Here is a 16217-nt window from a genome sequence, read left to right on the forward strand (position 1 = left end):
ATTACTCTTCAGTGCTATTGTTTCTCATATGGTTAAAACTATATGCTATCTTAATAAGTAATTTAGTTGTTTGTTGTTTGGCTACGTAGTTGTGTTGCCATGTGATGTACTTTCTGTAGTGTTTAATGATGTTTATTCTTTACCCTTCTGTTTTATACAAACAGTTCAGTGTATTTAAATATTGTGGAATTCCAAAATCACATTGATTTCTGTGAGATGGGTGGGTGAATTTTCTTGAATATCATAAAGTGCCTTGTGAAATTTTAAAATAGTGGAATATGTATTATGCTGAACTAGGACTACTAATTAAAGCATGTACATATGTATTTTTTATGGTGAATAAAATTTGGTCTACTGAAATGATGTAATTAAAGGAAAAATGGCTGAAATCTAGAACTTTGAAATTTTTTTACAAGCATCTCGATTTTATATTTACAAAAACAGGATACTGCTTTGCAACAAAACATAATATACTGCTTTGATACTGCTGCGTTATAACATAATATACTGCTTTGATCTCCAAGAGACCTGGTTAATGTACTTATGTGTAGCTTTTCACGAATACTCACCTGAATGCACAAACCAAATTTTTACTGCATTAATATATCCCCAGTGCTATGTACAAACACTCCCTGACTTATGTAAATTTGACTTTACATAAGTTTTTGCCAGCCGGTGCAAACCAAAAAAAAATATGGAAACATATTTTGCATCCCATAGGAATAAATGGAGGTATTGTGAAAATATCGTAATGTAAAAGCACAAAAGGTGATATTGTTGTACACATTGGCACTAATGACCTTAAGAGTAAGAGATCTGCAGATTTACTTAACAAGAAAGTCAATGCTGGAAAAAAGTCTCCAGTCAGGATTAAATTTGAAAGTGTCGATAGGAGGGTGTATATGATGAGAGCCTTTTCAATCAGTTCAGCTCTGGAGAGATTGTGCAAGGCTCATGAGGTAGAATTTTTTTCAGCGTGGTTTTGCTTACTAACAAGAGAGACTGCTTCCACAGGGATGGAATACACTTAAATAGAAAGGGTGCAAGAATATTTGCTGATGCTATCGAGGCAGTGTTAGGTGGGATCTGAAAACTACTAGATGGGGGGGGGGATTCACAGACTAAAAGATTAACAGTAGCCGCAGGCAGAGGCAAAAGTGATTCTTGCACTGCTTCTATTGTAATGAGCAGCAGCCTGGAGAGCAAGTTGCTGGGGACTTCAAGAGCTGCTGGGAGTCATCGTGGAATAAGTAAATACATGGTTTGTGTTAGGGTAACTAAGAGTAAGAACAAGTGCATGTATACTTGCATGTACACTAATGCTAGAAGTATAGTAAATAAAATTGATGAATTTGAAGTGCTGATCAAGACATCAAAGGCAGATATTGTTGGAATATGGTGGATATAAGCAGTGCAGAATTGGGATTTGGGGAGTACAGTGTGTATAGAAAGGACAGACAGGGTAGGAAGGGCAGAGGGGGTTATGCTGTTCAGTTAAGAAACATAAAATCTAAGGAAGTGCATTCAGTTTACACGGGTGGACAGTGCAATGTTGAGTCTGTTTGGTGTGACATAAACACTGGGAAAGTGAGATTAGGAGTATGTTACAGGCCTAATGACTCTGATGAGTACAATGAATAGTTGTGCAGAGAAATAGAATGGGCTAGTAAATCAGAATGTCATATAATGGGGGATTTTAACTTTCCACATGTTGGCTGGAACTTGTAAATGGTCACTCGCACGTTATCAAGGCTTTTGTGGATTTATTGGAGGATTGTTTTCTACAGCAACATACTATAAGCATTGAGCTTGCTTAATCGATTCAAAGCAGTAAACACCAGTCAGACAACTTTACAAGTCACTAAATGAACAAAATGAAAAACAACTTAATACTAAACAAGAAGCTGCAATTAAGAGGTTCAACAGAAAGAAAAAGAAGGAAGAGCCAAGTGATGAAGATGTTAAACCTCCACCTGATGAAATTCACAATAATATCAGAATAAAACTGAGATTTTCAGTTGTTCAACTGTTGTTTAAAAAATTATTATTATTATTTATTTATTTATTTTTTTTTTTTTTTTCAAATCTTGATGCTGTGGCTCATTTTACTTTTGCTATCCCTGCCAGCAGTGTAGATAACGAAAAAAATTTTATTTGCAGCAAGATTTCTAATCCTAGAAAGAAATACACAGCCGAACCCAGAAAGTGTTGATGATATCCTCTTTCTGCACAATAACTTACCAAAAAAAGTGTAAAATTGTTATGAATTAGTAGTAGTAGTAGTAGTGGCATGTGATGCAAGAAAGCAAATGTATGAGCTTATGCAGCATCAGCCAAAAAAAAAATCACACCATTCCCTCCAAATGCCTGTCCAGTTCCTCCTTAAATTTATTCAACCTATCAACTTCCACAACGACAGATGGAAGTTTGTTCCAGCAATTAACCACCCGCTGGCTAAAGGAAAATTTCCGCACATCTATTCTACATCTGTCTTTTCTTAATTTGAATTTATGCCCCCTTAGATTCGTAATCTGAACAAGTGGAAGGATCCCATCAGAATTCAGCGCGCTCAACCCATTCAAGGCCTTATATACCTCAATCAGATCACCGCGCAGGTGCCTAGTCTCCAGCCACTGCAATTTGCAGAACTTAAGCCTCTCTTGGTAAGAGGATCCCTTCATTCCCCTTACCAATCTTGTTGCCCTTCTATGTACACGCTCAGGTAAATCTACATCCTTCCTAAAATGAGGCCTCCAGACCTGTACGCAGTACTCAAGGCGTGGCCTGACCATTGCCTTATACAGAGGGATAATCACCTCCTTTTCCCTGCTAGCAAAATTCCTATATATCATTGACAAAACCCCATGACCTGCCCTGGCAGCCTGTCTGCATTGCTCAGAAAACTTCATATCTGCCTGCACAATTACTCCCAGGTCTTTTTCATTTTCTACCACCTTAAGTGTAATACCACACAGTTGGTACGTTTCTGTGGGGTTACTGCTACCCATATGCAGTATTTTGCATTTGTCAAGGTTAAACTTCAGTTGCCACTTCTTAGCCCATCTGCCCAAATTATCTAGATCCTGTTGCAGTAGCACACTGCCATTACTGTCATTAACAAGCCTGCCAACCTTTGTATCATCTGCAAACTTCAACATTAAGCCTGATAGACCTTCATCAATATCATTGATAAATATACAAAAAACAGTGGACCTAACACCGAACCCTGTGGGACTCCACTAATAACATTAGTCCAAGAAGAGCAGCACCCATTGATTACCACCCTCTGTCTTCTAGCACTTAACCATCCTTTTATCCATTGTAGCAACTTACCCTTAATACCATTCTGCTCCAATTTGTACAATAGTCTTCCATGCGCAACAGTGTCAAAAGCTTTCCTGAAATCCAAATATATGATATCAAAATTATTTTTTGCATCCAGTTCCTTTGTAACCACATCATAATATCCTATCAAATTTGTCAGACAAGACTTTCCCTTAACAAACCCATGCTCTGTCTGAATTATTGCTGCAGTCTTGTCTAGATGATCCTGCAATGCATCTTTAACCAGTGACTCCATTATTTTACCCGGAACAGAAGTTAAACTAACTGGTCTGTAATTACTCGTGTCACCCTTCGATCCCCCTTTGTGAATTGGGGATACATTTGCACATCTCCAGTCCGTGGGAACCTTCCCTGAGTCCAAGGATGCTCTCATAATTATGGCTAAGGGTTTGCTGAGTTGCTTTGCCGCCTCCTTTAATATAACTGGATAGATCCCATCCACCCCAGGTGCTTTTCTTACGTTTAACTTCAACAATTTCTCTTCCACTTTGCTCTCGGTTATTACAAAATCATTAAGTATCTTGCTACAATTTGATAACCTTCTGCCATTTTCAAACCTTAATAATTCCTCACGTGTGAATGTAGATGCAAAATACTCATTCAGTTTGTTTGCTATCTGAGCAGGATCATCAACAGTCGAACCATCGATGTCAAGTGGACCAATCAGATTCATCCCCTTCCTTTTAGAGTTTATATAAGTAAAGAAATCCTTGCTGTTTTTCTTAGCATCTTTTGCCAAGGATTTCTCGTAATCTGCCTTCGCCTGCTCAACCTCCTTTGTGACCTGATTACAGATTAACTTATATCTGCCATAGGCTTCTGAGTCGCTTGATAATTTATATGCATCCCATGCATTTTTCTTCTCTGTTACGAGTCTCATTAGTTCGTTTGACAACCATTTAGGCCTAAACCTTGAACAATAATTCTTAATAGGTAAGAACCTTTTAGTAGCTTCCACGATTAATTCCTTGAATGCTTCCCACTTAGAATTTACTGTTGGTAACATCGTCAGTTGATCCCACTGTACAGAATTTAAAACTGTCGGAGACCACTGTACTCGCCTTTACAGAAGCAAAAACCCTTTCCTTTACCCCTGATAGTAGTTAAATCTTTAAGTAAATCCCACGTCAGTACACTGTGATCACTGCCACCTAGTGGTTCTTTTATCTGCAAATTCCTAATACATGAATGATCACTGCTGATAACCAGATAAAGAGTATTACTTTCTCTGGTTGCCTCTCGAACATGCTGCTGCAGAAAATAATCATCCAATAAATCCACAAAAGTCTGACTAGTGTGTAAGTGCCCAACCCACAAGTTCCAGTCAATATCTGGGAAGTTAAAATCCCCCATTATAAGACATTCCGATTTACTAGTCCACTCTATTTCTCTGTACAATTGTTCATTGTACTCATTCGAGTCATTAGGCCTATAACACACTCCTACTCTTATTTTTGCTTTCGCAGTGCTTATGTCACACCAAACTGACTCAACAATGCACTGTTCATCTATATCAACTGGATGCACCTCTTTTGATTTTATGTTTTTCTTTATTAACAGCATAACACCTCCTCCCTTCCTATCCTGTCTATCCTTTCTGTACACATTGTACTCCCCAAATTCCAGTTCGGCATTCCTTATATCTGTGTGACATCACGTCTCTGCTATCCCAACAATATCCACCTTTGATGTCTTGACCAACACTTCAAATTCATCAAATTTATTTAATATACTTCTAGCATTGGTATACATGCAAGTATACATGCACCTATTCTTAATTACTCTAACACATCCCATATACCCACCTGTTTCACGATGACTGCCATCCGTCCCTGAAATCCCCAACACCCCTCGCTCCAGGTCGCTACTTATTCTAATAGAAGTTGTGCAAGAATCACCTTCACCTCAGCCTACGGCTACTGTTAAACTATTAGTCCTTGTATCCCCCCAAGCTATCAGTTTTCCGACCCACCTAACACTGCCTCGATAGCATCAGCAAATATTCTTGCACCCTTTCTATTTAAGTGTATCCCATCCCTATAGAAGCAGTCTCTCCTGTTAACAAGTACAGTCCAGGCTGAAAAAAATTCTATCCCTTGAGCCTTGCACAATCTTTCCAGGGCCGAATTGATCAACAAGGCTCTCATCATATACTCCCTCCTATCGTGTCTGGGCAGAATTGCAGACACTTTCAAATTCAACCCTAATTCACGGCTTTTTTTCATCAGTGACCTGTACTTCTTAAGTAATTCTGCCGGTTTCCTACTCTTAATATCATTAGTGCCAACGTGTACAACTATATCACCTTTTGTGCCCCTAAAAGTTGATATCTGCTCTACAACGTCATCAACCTTTGCCCCTGGCAGACATACCCTGGTCCTGTTCCACCTATCCTTTTTACAAAGGATGTTCCCCGTTTCCCTGACAATAGAGTCACCAACAACTACTAGTTCCTTTGGGACCAGCGCAATCTGCCTTGGGGGTTGCCGCTGTGTTGCGTGATGACCAAGTGCAAGCTGTGGCATTGATGTGGGCAGCTGAGAGCCTGATGGGCCCCTCAATTTAGATCTTTCGAGGGCATCCACCCTGTCCTTCAAACTCTCATATAGGCCCATAACAATGCTGAGTTGTCGCCTGATTTCCTTACACTCCTTACATCGTGCACACACAAAGACATCCCCCATGGCAATATCATGTTCCGTTCCAGATAGTTCGGCAAACATTTCACAAGTTGCACATTTTTTTAGGCTGTGATGCGTTGGAGAATCACCCCCCTCAGTTCTCCCACGAGTCACAGCACTCCTGCCACTTTGTGCCAGTTGCTTTGCTGCTCTAGTTTGGGGCATGATATTTTAAATTAATAAGATCAATAAATTAAATTAAATTAAATGTCAATACTACGCTATCTAATAGAAACAGTGAAGCGTATTACTGTTTCTATAATTATACGTTAGAGCTACCTAGCTACCTCAATTAAAAATTTGAATTCCCTATCACTATAAACAAAAAACAATGCCTGCAAGATTCGAACGGACTAACGGTTTTATAAAGTATTACGTATAACTACAAAAACTGTTTATATAAATTAAAATAAAAATAACCAGCGTAATTAGAACTATAAGACTACGTATTAAGTACAATATAAAATAACAATTATGTAAATAAAAAGCAAACACTTATCGTTTTTTTCAGAGCCTGTAACTCGCAGCTGTATTTTCTAAAGAGAGTCAGCACCCTCTCTTATGTAATTAGACATAATTACATTTGGAACAGAAGCTGAAAGCTATAAAAAATCATTTTATTTGTTTTTTATTTAATTGGTTTTATTGTGTTGTATGCAAAAAAAAAATATTGTTAATTGATTTTATTGCATTATTACTGACATGTAATGAATTTAAAACAAATACCTGTTTATTTTTTAAAATGGTTTTAAAATTGGGTACAGTTCGGGTGTTCATTCCAGCTACTGTTGGTATGGTTCAGGTGTAGGTCTAATGCAATGGGGTAGCATAGGCTCAAACCCTCCTTCCCACCAAATCCTATTGATGTTGCTCTTTGGATTACATTCAATGGCCTAGGTTTCATTAAATTTCTTCCTCTTCCTCCTGTTGGGCTTTTGAAATGGACCTGGTGATACTTGTGTATGGAATGGAATGCTGTTTTGCAATTTGATCTAGTTTTAAGAATCACTGATGTTCATTACCTAATTCCATTTGAAAAATTTCTGTACCATTCCTGTCATTTGTGAAGATTTTAACTCTGTAAAACCTGTAGTCAGTTCTGCACCAGACTATTGCCGTTTCTATATTTTTTTGATGTTTGGTAATAAATGTATGTAGGGCAGTTATAAAGTCTTTTCCGACTTTTAACAACTTGTAAATAATAGGAAGAATAACTTTTTGCACTGTAAGCAGTAATATTTGTAAAATAATAAGAGGAGTTTACCTCAATATAGTACGTAGAACACTTCCGTATGATACCCTCCAGAAATTAAAACGGAAAAAACGAATAAATCGACAACTTACCAGTACATTAGAGTAAAATATAAATAATTAAAAAAACAATTTAACACAATTTAAAACAATTAAAAATCAAATTAACGCAATTAAAAGAATCTAACGAGAATATTCAAACGATTTACCTTCCTGAAGCTGACAACGCTTTTCGACCGTATGTCGTGATCACAGGAATGAAAATTACCGAATCGGGTTAAACCTGAAACTTAAATAGTGATTATTTGTCTTCGCGCATGCGCGTCAAGGTCCACGCATCGGAGATCAAATATGGCCGCCGAACATTAACAGAATTCTCGTGTAATTTAATTTCTACGGTTTCTGAAATTAAAGATTAAAGAAGATTGCTGCAGAGCAAAAAACAAAACTTGCCATCATACCTGGAGGCTTAACATCCCAGCTCCAACCACTTGATGTCAGCATTAACAAACCCTTCAAAGCTGTCATGCGAGACGAATGGAACCAATGGATGAAGTCTTCTGGGGACAATTTTACACCAGCAGGAAGAGTGAAGAAACCAACTATAGGAGAAGTTTGTACCTGGGTGAAAAGATCCTGGGATAACATCAAGATTGTGATCATTGTCAAGTCATTTAAGAAGTGTGGCATTTCAAATGCCATAGATAGAACTGAGGACGAGGCAATATATGAAGACAGTGATTTGTTATCAGACACAGATGAGGACAAGCTAATGGATGGGAGTTTTGACAGTGATGAGGAGTTGTATGAATTTTATGATGAATAAAACTTGAGTTCAATAACTTTATGTAATACATTTTTTTTCAAATTTCGGGCCCCAAAATTAAGGTGCGTCTTATACATGGGGAAATACGGTAATAGTCGCGTATAATTACTTTGAACATTAAGTATTTTGGCCTCATTAAATAAAAAAGTATGTTTTTCGTTAATGGCATGAAAGGCTAATTCTGACGCTGCTGAACGAGAAGCGCGAACTGCCCCTTCATGTTGATTTACACGAATATTTAGAGAAAATCGCATCGAACCTTGGTAAGACGAGTCGCAATCGGCGCAAGAAATGTTGTATACCAGATCATTAATTTGTGTTGCGAACGCGGAAAGAACCAAGCGATTGTTCAGTATAGTGTGTAACATCCGTATTGGCCTGGCTACAGTTTTAAATTCGGTATCTTTAAAGAATCTATTAAGCTGTTTGTGCCACTGTTCAACATATGGGACAGAAATAAAGTATTTTTTGATGTTACTATTATTGGTTGGCGTAGTATTTTGTATCCTATCCTTAGCTTGTACCCTAATTCGGTTTATTGTGGCGATGGAATAACCCCTGTTTAAGAACCTGCTAGTTAATATTTGTATTTCTGAGTCCAAAGCAGATTCCGTCATTGGATGTTTATAGGCATTTAGAAATTGATTAAAGATAGTCGATCTTTTGTAGGTGAACGGGTGATAGCTATTATAATGTAGAAGCATACCGGTGTTTGTAGGTTTTCGATAGATGCTAAATTGTATTTTATTCGAGTTCCTGGTAAGTGTGAAATTTAGAAAGTTTAACGACTTTGTATCCGTATCCTCCCTTTCCAATGTAAATTTGAGTCTAGAATGAATATTATTAAACGAATGTAAAATGTCTTGGATAGTACTACTATCAGTAATAACTAGAACATTGTCTAAATACCTCCCATAGTATGTGATACAGGGTCGAAAAGGTGTCAAATGTATATGCTCAATCGTTGAGAGATCGATCTCTGACATTAAGCCGCTCAGGCTCAAACCCATTGGTAATCCAAAAATTTATTTGTACACCTTGTCTCGAAAGGTGATGTAGTTGGCCTCAACTAACAGTTTAATTAAGTGAAAAATTTCCTTAATAGGTAGCTTCGTATAATTAATCAGTGTCGAGTTTTTATTTAACATATCCCAAATAATATCTAATGTGTATTCAACGTTTACATTCGTATATAACGAGGTAACATCTAGTGAGAATAAATTGTCATTGTCGCCGAGTCTATAGTCTTTAAGATTATTAAATAATGTATCGTAGTTCTTAATCCCAAATTGTATTCCCTGTCTAAAGGGTTTTATAATGTTATTTACATGTGTGGCTAAGGATGAAAATGCCAAGTTCCTGTAGGAAACAATAGGTCGAATAGGAAATCCAGTCTTGTGTAATTTTACTTGACCGAAAAGTGCAGGAATATTGTATGTTCTGGCCTTCAATTCCTTTAACTGGGCCGTAGTAATGTAGTAGTTTTTTCAATACGTGGTTAACAATTTATTGTATTGATTGACCAAATTTGTAAACAGTGCCGAGTCTACTTCAAGATAAGTGGAGGTATCTGAAACAACTGAATCTAACTTATTAATATAATCAAGTTTATCTAGTATTACCACTATCTCCTTTATCTGCCCTCTGTATAATAATGTCCTTATTTTCCCGAAGTTCTCGTAAAGCTGAACTGTCATGTGTATTCAATTTAGGAAGTCGCGTTTCTTTTATGTTATTCACTACTTGGTTAACTTGTTGAATAAATACATTTTTTTGTGGAACATTATGAAGTCCTAATTCAATATCAATTACGCATTGTTTTTGGGTAGTTTTCGAGGTGGTAAATTATAATTTAGTCCTTTGGATAAAAGTGAAATCTGGTCCTGCGATAGAGTACACAAGGAAAGATTTGTAACCTGTTGATATGTCGGTTCATTGAATACTGGGTGAGGGGTTGCTCGCGAACTAGCTGACATATTCTGTGGTAGTACGTTGTGTGTCTGTCGGGGAGTTGTCACCCAACTCGTATGAACTTGGTCGCAAGCCCCGACAATGTGTTAGAATTCGCATGAACGTGTCTTGACCTATCCGATAATGTTTGCAACTTATTAACGTGTCTGTTTTTTATTTCTGAGGCCTGTGCTTCCCATCGGAAATCTATGGAGGTCTTCAATACAGACCAGTTGTTCGGATGTAGATAATTTTTTAATTTATCGTGAAGCTTCCTAACCTTGGAAAGGTATTTTTGTTTATTCGACTATCGAGATTTTAAGGCAAGCTTAACAATATTACACGATGTCGCCAGTGTTAGTTGTTTTATGCCTGAAATTTTTTGATTTAAATTAACCCTGGCAAACTTCGAAACGATGTTGTTTTGAAGACAATATTTTAGAAAAGAAATATGGTAACTTTGGGCCGAGTACCTAAGTGTAGATTTAATGTAATTTTGCACCAAGCCCTTCAAAAAATCTCCCATAATTGTGTGTATCGATTGTTTACTACTGGAGAGACAGGAAGTGAATGAAATAGTCAATAAGAGTTTAAAAAATGAATTAGAACTACATTGAGGACTAAAATAATAAGAGAACTACTCCTCTTATTATTTTACAAATATTATTATCAATGTAGAATGTATTGAGTATTACAACTCTGATTCATACTATGTAAGTAGTAATGTAGGAGTTTTTAACAATAGAAAAATTAGTTCAAAATCTATTCTCTCTAATAAGCAAATTAACTTTATATTTGTTTAAAAAAAAAAAAACTCTGGGATTGGAAAATCCAATTGTTTGCTCAATGTGTTCTTATTCTTTATCATTAAGATAAAAAAACAACAACAAAAAAAACAAAGTTATAGCCTCAAGTAACCAAGTCCAGTCAGGTTCATTTTAAAATGTTGTCTAAAGATAAAGCACTTCTATCAAGGCCTCCTTGTTTAAGAGCAACCATACGAAATATTGTTCGGCACTTCAAAGAAGGCTACCTGACTCCTAAGCATAGAACGTGGTCATCTCTCAGTGTCACAAGGAGTGATCGAAAGAATTGATGAGACAAGAAAGACAAGACAGAGAAAAACAAAGAAATGATATGACAAGAACAACAGAGGACAACAAAGAAGTGATGAGACAAGAACAACAGAGGACAACAAAGTTGAGATACGGTGAGACAGATTGTACCCTTGAGATTTGTAGGGCACGATCTGCTGGGTGGGTGCAAGCATTCCATTAAAAATTTCAAAGGAAGCTCTGCAGAACACATTGTTCCATCTTAATTTCTTATTAGAAAGTAAGTGGGGGCACATGGAGATTAGATCATCAATAAAGATTGGTGAAAAATTTACCTTGTTTTTTTCTAGATTAATCACTTTCTACATATCCAATGGTAAAATTTTGAACTAATGTTTTATATATTTTTAAAAAAAGTCCTACATATATTGACTACAATGGGAAAAAAAACCACGTGTGTGGGGTGTGGTTTTTCCCAAATATATATATATATATATATATATATATATATATATATATATATATATATGTGTGTAGTAAACTCCCATTATTGCACTTCCAAAAAAAATAGTCTATTGACTATTTTTTTGTCAATAGGTTTGGTTTTTTGCAGTGGTTTAATTATAATGTTAAAATAGTTAAGTTGAAACCTGCACATTTGATGTACTGCATTTGTTTTTGGCAACTTCAACCGTTTTTACTTGAAACGAATGAATTTTTAAAAAGATTTTATTAAATAAAACTAAACATATTTAGTATAAATGTGATAAGTGTATTAATATAATAATACTAGCCAACATGATTTTGAGCTCCAACAACTTAAATGGTGTTTTTAACCAATTTTTATGTATAGATTTCGAAAATAGTTTCATGATAGTTTCACATCATGTCACAGTTATTAAATATAGAGAGAGTTACATTTTACTAAAATATGCCAATTTCGCATAATCTAGCTAGTAATGTATGACATATTTATTTTAAGAGATTTATTAAGAGATTTAACGGATTTATTTTAAGAGATATAAGCTAGTTCTCTTAATTTTAGCATTCAATTCTGGCCTCAGTTTTCTTGTGATAAACATAATCAGACTTCTGTCTATGGTTCTTAGGTTCAAATTCCAATGCAGCAATTTACAATTTGAAGAGAGTACACTCAGCGTTTTTGGTGAAGATTTTTTTAGGCTGTGCCAAGGTTTTCTAAGTATTAACTGATCGTGACATGTTCTCTAAGTTTCCACGTCTGTGTACTATGTAGTGATAAAAATTGAATTTGTTGTTTTTATATTGTAGCATTCAAAACTGAATTTACATTTTCAGAAATTTGTTTAGTGTTACAATGAATAACCAGACCCATAGGAAGTGTATCCATCATCCAGACAACTTTTGTTATGTTTGTGGACGGTTTACCCCAAAGACTCAAAGTAAAAGTATCTATGACATTACAAATCTTTCGTATTCTTTTTATTTTGGATGTAAAATTGGTGATCAAAACAAACCTTGGGTGCCTCACAAGTGTTGTATTACCTGTACGACAAATCTTAGGAAGTGGTTACATGGAAAAATCAAAGCGTTACCTTTTGCAGTTCCTATGGTTTGGCGAGAACCATCTAACCACGTTAATGATTGTTACTTCTGTATAACAAATATATCTAGTATGTCTAAAAAAGCAAACACTCTATAATATATCCAAATATACCTTCTGCAATTCAGCCCATTCCACACACAGTGACAATTTGCCAGTACCCCCGAAAACTTGGGATAACAGTAGTGGGGAAGATAATAGTGATCAAGTTCAAGTCGAGAATTCCCTGGAATCCTTCACTTTACAAGATGTCGACTATCAGCCAGTAAGTTCAGGTAGTGAAGTACATTTAATCAAACAAGATGAGTTGAATGATTTGGTTCGAGACTTAAATTTGCAAAAGAACAAGGTGTTAGGTTCTGGGTTACAGTAGTGGAATATACTTGCAGCAGGAACAAAGATTTCAGTGTTTCGAAAAAGACATGAAAAGTTTTCGAAATATTTTACTACGGAGGACAGTGTGTTTGTGCAAAGACATTATTGGACTGCTGACAGAACTAGGTGTCGTGCATATGTCAGATGAATGCTGTTTATTCATAGATGCCTCAAAATTATGTTTAAAAGCAGTTTTGCTTCATAATGGCAACGAATTTCCATCAGTTACTGTGTTTCATTCAGTTTGCCTTAAAGTCATGAAAGTATGTCTAAGGTTCTACATGCTGTAAAATACCAGGATTATGGTTGGAACATATGCAGTGATCTATTGGTTTGTGTGTGTGGGGGGGAATGCACAAAATGTTTTTTTGGTTGTGAGACAGCCGTACAACAATAGAACATTATGTTGTGCGACATTGGGACAAGTTCATACCATGACAGTGTAGCATAAAATATATTCCTTTAGTGCAGTCAAACAAGGTTCTTCTTCCAACCCCTGCACATCAAACTTGGATTGATGAAAAATTTCTTGAAGAGACTAAATAAAGAGGGTAATGATTTGCATACTTGAGAAGTGTTTCTTAATTTAACATATGCCAAACTTAAGGAAGGAATTTTCATAGGATGTCTTTCAAATTAGGAAACTCTTGAAAGACGATGAGTTTGAAACCCAGTTAAAGGAGGTTGAATTGGCAGCTTGGCGATCATATAAGGGGGTAGTGCATAGTTTTTTGGGCAATAGGAAAGAAAACTATGAAATCTTGGTGTCTAATTTACTTGAGTGCAATGAAAACACGGGCTGTCAAATGTCATTAAAATTCATTTTCTTCATTCCCGCCTTGAATTTTCCTCAAAAAATTTGGGTGATGTGAGTGATAAGCAAAGGAAGCAGTTTCATCAAGATGTTTCCACGATGGAAAGTGGTACCAAGGTTGCTGGGATCCTGTAGTGATGGGGAATTACTGCTGGTTCCTTGTGAGGGTGAGTAAGCAGGAATACAAGAGAAAATTCCTTGGAAGCAAACATTTTTAAGGACAATTACAGGTATGCTGATTATATATTATTGAAATATAACTATTTTGTTATGATTTATGATAATTTTTCCGAAGTTAAATGAGTTATAGAAAACGTATAATGTTTTTTATGCTTGTATTACAAACTTGAATTATACATATATATCCTTTTATTTTAATATTTAACTTTGGTACATCTATTGGTGTAGACGTGATAGACTTTTTACGGTGATTTTCAGAATCAGCACATTTATTTCCTCCAGAATCACATATTTTCATTGAGGTATGACAAAAACTATTTTTTGTTTTTTTATTGGCTAGTGTAATTATCATCTATGTATAGTAATAATAATAATAATAATAATACATAGATAAGATGGCTTCCAACACTTGACTCAAGAAAGGAAGACTCTTCACTGTGACCGAAAGATTCATGCTCTCCATCCAAGACTAGATAATCAACACCAGGAACTACAGGAAATACATCACCAGGGACCCAGAGTAACAGATGGCACCTGGCCCAGAAACAATCCAGCACATCACTGCAGGATGTAGGGAGATAACCCAGATAGAGTACACTCAGACACAACCAGTTGGCCAGAAGCTAACACAAAAATACTGGCTGATTAAAGAAAGTTTACTGTATTATGTATATGAGCCTCAGGCTGTACTAGAGATCCCTATCCACAGACTGTACTTGGACTGTGCTATAATAACAGACACAGCGTTCCCACACAGCAGACCAGACATAACTCTCATTGACAAGCAGGAAATGGCTACCTACCTGATTGACATAGCAGTGCCCAACACCAGCACCTTCCAGAAAACATACAAGAGAAAAGATCAGGAAATTAATCAGTCAGCCGTATGACAGGAAGTCAAAAATATATGATGTGGAACAAGTAATGACCATCCCGATCATCGCGTAAACCACCAGCATGGTGCCAAAGAGCCTCCATAAGAATCTAGCTGCAATAGGCCTCCCAAAGAACACTTACATGGAATGCCAGAAAGTCACAATCCTGAACACCTGTAGGATAGTACGAGAGTTCCTCAACCAACAGTAATAATAACAGCAATAATAATAACCAGACACAACCAACCATCCCTTGCACTTAGTACCAGTACCCATCACTGGGTGGGAAAAACCCATAAAGGAAAAAAAGTTTATAATAATATCCTACAGGTGTTCAGGATTGCAGCTTTCTGAGTTCCACTTACATGAAACTCCAGGAAGCTGTGATCCTGAACACCTGTAGGATAGTAAGAGAGCTCCTTGACCAACAGTAATGATAATAGTAACCAGACACGACCTACCATCCTATAAAGGAAAAAAAATTTTTTATAATAATGTAATAATACTGTCATTAATGAAATTTATTGATGCCACGTTTGAACACCTTCAGACACTAATTACTGTGCCAGCAAGGAAAAACAGACAAATAATGTTGAATTTAAAAAATTCAGCATTATTCATCTGCTTTCAAAAGTTATCCCGTTAGCATGTGAATGAAATGGCTACCTACCAACAATTAATAGCTAGACACTGAGTTGTAAAGGGCAGTCTATCTACCTTCAAGTGTCCCTGCACTGGGAAGGATTTCTATGGTGCAAACAAACTGCACGATTAATGAATCCTAGAATTTAGTCTCTTTTCACTTTTCTTTCATATAAGAGTTTATTTATTATTTGGATCTAAAAAAAAAGCAATGTAAATGGGAAAATTGTTTAAATTGGATTTCTGTAGCCATTAAATAATAATGCATGATACTTCATAGGATTGACTATTGGACCAGAAGTGTGTGTATGTGTAGATATGTTGAGGAAACTTTTTATCCAGAAAGCTCCTTTTGCATTAATAGCATAATGAGGTGTGGACGTGCCTTGCATACAAATATTATTAAATTTTACAGGATGACTAATCGAAATAAAACATTTTTTACTTTGTGAAAGTATTGCTGTATCATTAGAAAAAAATTAAAATTAAAATAATTAACAATGTCAATTAAAAAGGGTCGGTAATCACCATGGTGATGAGTTCTGTCATAATGGTGCTACTGCCGTCAGTAACTGTGCAAAACCATCCTGCAGATAAATGTAGGCATCTCATATAAGAGAAATGATGCAAATAAAAGAAAA

At 36.1% G+C, this 16217-nt stretch overlaps 1 protein-coding gene across 1 annotated transcript in view; it reads left to right on the forward strand.

Annotated features, from left to right (window-relative positions):
* The window catches only part of Usp30 (ubiquitin specific protease 30), a 268673-nt gene that overhangs the window by 225278 nt on the left and 27178 nt on the right, over positions 1 to 16217 (forward strand). The gene's annotated exons all lie outside the window — the stretch shown is intronic.

The sequence above is a fragment of the Mastigoproctus giganteus genome, chromosome 9 (assembly GCF_048544385.1).
Source record: "Mastigoproctus giganteus isolate SK-2022 chromosome 9, ASM4854438v1, whole genome shotgun sequence".
NCBI lineage: Eukaryota > Metazoa > Arthropoda > Arachnida > Uropygi > Thelyphonidae > Mastigoproctus > Mastigoproctus giganteus.